The following is a 6092-nucleotide window of genomic DNA, read 5'->3' as shown; positions in this document are numbered from 1 at the left end:
TAGAAATAATTGATCCTATTTTAATTTCTCTAAGTAATTTATTTTTATAATTCAAAGTAAATATTATATAAGGACTAGCCTTATACTTAATGGTTTACTTATTATTACTATTATTATTCAATTTTATAAGAAAACATGTGACAGGAAATTTAGTTGCAATTATTATATTTTAAAACTCAATTTTAGAAGATACTAAAATAATGTTATAATCTTTGAGACCTACATGCACAGTCTGCATTTTGCAACTGGACTTCCCCTAAAATATAATAACTGATAACACTGTAGACATTCATCATTAAGGGATGATTAATATTGCAAATTCTACGATTTCTTCTATGATGAAGAAATACATGTACATTAAATTGAAATAAGGATATATTTTATTTTATACACTTCACTTTTCTAAAATTGAGCCATCCAGAAGGACACATTTTCCAAAACTTCCAGATTATCAAGTTTTTCTTTGTTAGCTGTGGTCTCTGTAGAGATAGTTGCCCATCTTATATATTTGTGCCTAATTTAAGTTTTAAATATGTATGTAAAAATGTGTTTGACATGATTAGTTTGTATCTGTCTCACTAAATTTTTAAACTATAAACTGTAAAATACTTGGAGAATTTAATAGGTCAGACACAGTCTGCCTCATATTTGAAGGGAAAAGGAATGTTTTGTTTGGCTGAAAAATGGCAGCCTTTAATGAATTAATTGCTTCAAAAGTCCTAGTTAAATTATTTTGCAACCAAATTCAGCACTGCAGAGAGCTGCCTTACATGCATCATGACCTCTAGTTTTTATCTGATAAATTATGTTCCATCCAAACTTAGTGTCAGCAGTTATTTATTGTCCTGGTTACAAATTGGCTGTTATGCAACTGAATTAATTTTGATCAGAGATGTTTCCCATTTGTGCTATCATACAACTGAATGCTTTATGAAATCTGTACTTTCTTTTAAAAGAGCATGCTATTTAGAAGTTACACTTTTGATATCTGAACCAAATTGATTTCTTCCAATAAAATAAAGAAAGAAAATTGGAGAATGGAAAGGATAACCACCTAAATCACTAAATGTCCCAAATATTTAAAACATTTTTTAAAAAGTAATGATGTAAGAGAATGTGTACCCTAGATTTATTCAAGATTTTGGGGCACCTGGGTGGCTCAGTCATTGGGCATCTGCCTTCAGCTTGGGTCACCATCCTGGGGTCCTGGGGTCGAGCCCCACATCGGGCTCCCTGCTTGGCAGAGAGCCTGCTTCTCCCTCTCCCTCTGCCCCTGCCTGTGTTCCCTCTGTTGCTCTCTCTCTCTGTCAAATAAATAAAAATAAAATCTTTAAAAAAAAAAGATTTTGAAGACCTGCCCATACAGATTTATTGTAGTCAGAATTTAGATGTATGCTTCTTTTAACTATTGACTATTGACTTACTAAGAGTTATCCATGGGCCAGAAAGTTGAAGGAGAATAAAAATCTTTCAATAAATGTATTAAGTCAACACAACTTGCGTGACATGATAATCTATGAACAAAATATAAAAAATAAAATATACAGTTACCTTATTTAGCATAATACTAGGCTGTAGATTTTGAGATAATTCCTGAGACTAATGGGAAAATAAATAATTACTGTGGAACTCAAAGTACAGAGCCTTGTGGTCAAACCTGATATGCAGAGCAGTGTTTTAAGAGAAGCACATATATCCGTGTGTTTAGGCTTGGATTCAAATCCTTGCTTTTTTATTTTCCAATATAATGACTTTCAAAAACTACCTCACTTGAAGGGATTTTTATTTGTTCAGAGAGGATATTGTCTCATCTCAGGGGTTGTTAGAAGCTATGAATGATGTGGTATGACACAAGCACTGTGTGAGACTATGATCCCTTTCTTAATAACACCATTCTCTTCATTTCTTGCAAAATGAAGTATTACAACCAATGGCCCATTTACCAGTCAAAAACAATAGTAGGTGTGAATAAAAATAAGTGTTTTTTTTTTTTTAATATTTTGGAAGGATTCTATCATTTAAAAAAAAAAAGGATTCAACTAGAAATTTCTTGGATCTGAGTCCTGACTCAACCCCTTCTATTTCTGCATTGCTACTACAGTCAATTATTCAGCCTAAATTTGTTATCTTGACTACATAATTAGGGAGAATACCTCATTTGCTCATAATTTAAATTAAATGAGGTAGTGACTCAATATTTTATAAGTCATGTAGCAAAATAAACAATATAGTAATCTCAATTATCACTATTATAAAATTGTGCATGATTTCCAGTCAACAATATTCTAAGGGTTGTGTAATAACAGATTTTAAAAGATCATTTTCCATTGAATTTTATCTTATACATTTTGGAACAACTAATTCATAAGGAAACTATGAGTTGTTTGGAGGAGATACTAGGAGAGAAATACTTTGCTTTCTCCTACAAATATACTGGTTTTGATCGAAACATTCACAGAATTATTTGTAGAATATGAGGTTGAAGAAAAATGGAATCAAAGCATATAATATCAATGTGAAATGAAAACATAGTTTAAGATATCCTGAATAAGCCAATAATTAAATAACTATGAAAGACATTATGGCTTTTTGGAATACATTTGTCATTACAATGATGTAAAATTATTTTATTCTAATACAAAATAAAGAGAAACCTAGAGAACAAAATTATACACTGAGTGCTTATGATACAAGAGAAATCACTCCAAAATACATTGAATAGCACTTGTGAATATTGCCAAATTCATAAAATAGCATACAATTGTTTTGATGATTTATTTATTTATTTATTTATTTATTTATTTATTGTTAAGCAAAACACTTTTTCTTCTTTTAATTTGTAATTCCCTAGTTCAGCACATCTGAATTTCCCCAGTGACTTGAAGGACCATTGTTTTTATTTTTGAACTTCAGAAATGCACAAACCAACATTGAGTTTAATCTTTTATATGTCTAACATTTTGAAGTGTTTCTATAATTAATTTTTTCTAGTTAGAAAATTCTAAGGGCAGGGGTTCCTGGGTGGCTCTGTCGTTAAGCTTCTGCCTTCAAATCAGGTCATTAACCCCAGGGTCCTGGGATCCAGCCCCTCATCCGTCTCCCTGCTTGGCGTGGAGCCTGCTTCTCCTCCTCCTACTCCCCCTGCTTGTGTTCCTTCTCTCACTGTCTCTCTCTCTCTGTCAAATAAATAAAATCTTTAAAAAAAGAAAAAAGTTCTAAGGGGAGATTATGATTTTAAATTTAAAATAATAAAAATAAGCAAAAAGTAAATAACTTAAATAAAAGTCACATAAAATCTAATTATATAAAATACATTCTGCCTTTTTAGCACATAGCATTTAGAAGTTTTGCTACAGGGGCACCTGGGTGGCTTAGTCGATAAGCATCTGCCTTCGATTCAGGTCCAGATTCCGGAGTCCTGGGATTGAGTCCCGCATCGGGCTCCCTGCTCAGTGGGTAGCCTGCTTCTCCCTCTCTCACTCCCCCTGCTTGTATTCCCTCTCTCACTGTCTCTCTCTCTCTCTCTGTGTCAAATAAATAAATAAAATCTTAAAAAAAAGTTTTGCTACATATATTTTATAATATTTATTACTTTTACATAAATTAAAATTTTAAATTATGGTATACATAAGCACAAGTATCCTCAAAATGCTGAGAAATACGATCGATTTTGATCGAATACTACATGATTCTTAACGAGAATAATTAATATCTTTATACAATTAAATAGTTTGATCCCCATCATATGTCCCTTTATTCAAATCTTCTTTAAGGTATTTAACAGTGGTTTTTACTTATCTTCATATAGAACCTGTGCATTTCATACTTGTTGCAAATTATATATGTATACATATAGACATCTCATTTTGAATGGGTCAACATTGAAATTTATTTTCAAATGTTTTTATTTTATATTAAATCTATTGGTTTTTTATTTACCTGTTGTATGACCTCAAAACTTACAAATTATCTAATAAATTTCAATAGTTTTCTTCCAGTTAAGTATATTCTTTTAATGTTAAAAAATAATTTTTTTCCACTTTTCCAATATTGATATTATCTTTTTCTTAAGTATATTTTTATGTTTATACCAAGGTTAAAACTATTGGTCAAGAGAAGTCTATTTAACATTATTCTAATTTTAATTTCAATGTCTTTGGATTTTCACCACTAAGTAGACCATTGCTTTTTAATTTTAGTATTAATTTTAAATATTTATACATGGGATAAATGTGTGTATACATTAATAATATGAGATATTATTAGTTTTCTATAACTAAAAGTGTAATGTAGAGAAGGATGTTTAATTTGCAGATAACAGTATTGGAAAATTTGAATGTTCTAAAGCCAAAATTCAGCCTAGTTTGTCACTCTAAAAACTTAGATTCTCTGTGAGGGCAGAGTTGAAGTGGCCAGCAGGACAAAGATATGAAGAGTGGTAATTATGCTTACTTTGATGTTGTAATTCTATGGTTTAAAGGAGTTGGTTTTTATTTCTGTTTGTCTGGCAGTTTTCCCAGCCACTAAATTCATTTCAGTGGTTTTCTAAAGGACAACAGTGGCTTTTCAATATAGAAATCTCAGTGAGCTATGTTTAGAATTGAATTGTTTCCTATATTGCAACACTGGCCAGCTTCCATGCAATGGGAGTATCAAATCAGCTGTTTTATAAATGAGTCATTGAAAAGCATATGTAGTTCAATTTGTTGGGCAACATCAAAAATATAAAATCTTAAACTTCACAAATGAATGTTGGAGTGTAGAAGAAACTTACCAAATTGTTTAACATTCTCTTTTTATAAGAAATTTCCTTTTTAAATATAAGAATAAAACTTCAGGGGGCACCTGGGTAGCTCAGTTGGTTAAGTGTCCAACTCTTGATTTCGGCTCAGGTCATGATCTCAAGGTTGTGGGATCAAACCTCACATTGGGGATTCTCTCTCTCCCTCTGCCTCCCACCCCACCAACCCTGCTCACCCTCTCTTTCTCTCTAAAATAAATAAGTAATCTTAAAAAAAAGAATTAAATTTGGGCAACTAAAATTTTAACAAAGTTGTCTTAAAGATTTTCAAATAACTATTGTAAACTACATATATAAATATACTGTACGTACTTACATATATATATATATTTATTTAATTGTGTGCTTTTTTAATTGTATGTTCAACAACAGGAAGGTATTTCATAGGTGCTGTTAATTTCTAGTAACACGTACCCAAAAGTAGTTCTCTTCAGTCTAATTAAGTTCTAAACTTTCATAAGAATAATATAGTTAACTTTATAAGACATTTGATTTTATTTTATAAAACACATTCTCCTATACTGTGTATTATATACAAAATAATTTTATGTACTGTATTACCTAAAGCATATTTCCCTCCCACTTTTTCTCACTAGTTCAAATATTGCATTTTTCCAGCCATTTATAAAATAATTCAAAGCAGTTTGCTAAATATTATTATGAATCACAAGTAAAATAGTGAACTGAATTGTTATGTTAAAATTGTTGCCCACTGTGTAATTGTAGGTGTAGGTGGACGCACCCCTTTTCTCCTCCCCAATTGTTCCTGAACCCAGACATGGCCTCCAGTTCTGCTGGGGGAGCCCTGCAGGCAGTCAACACTCATTAATGAGTGCACATGTGAAAGAAGATTTCTTTTCCATTCCTATATTGAAGAGTACAAAAGAGATCCAAAATGTTATGTCAGTAGTTTGGTCTAGGACACCACAGTTATGTAATGATGGAACAAACTGGGAAAGTGAGAAGGGAGAAAGTGGGTAGGGCTGGCTAATTATGTTTATGTCCTGTCTTTTTAATGAATATGCATTTGAATATGTGGTTTTCAAAATCTCAGTTCTATTTTTTGAAGGACCCAGAAATATTTTTGCAAATTCTATTTTATCTCCCCTCTTAAACTACTCTCTAACAGTTGTCCTTTTCCTGTTTTCAGCTATTAACAATACAAAGCTCTGGGCAGCTAATTCTATATTTTGTGGCAAATAAGCATAGCTGTTTCGAATATTCAACTGCAAATCGTCTCCTTGACATGAAGAAACCTACTGCTTCTTTTCATCATGGAGCCAACTGAAAA

This window comes from Callorhinus ursinus, unplaced genomic scaffold (genome assembly GCF_003265705.2).
Source record: "Callorhinus ursinus isolate GAN/ISIS: 27379988/994484 unplaced genomic scaffold, GSC_fseal_2.0 scaffold4, whole genome shotgun sequence".
Classification (NCBI taxonomy): Eukaryota; Metazoa; Chordata; class Mammalia; order Carnivora; family Otariidae; genus Callorhinus; species Callorhinus ursinus.
The sequence above is the reverse complement of the archived record's forward strand: the minus strand, read 5'-3'. Positions refer to the sequence as shown.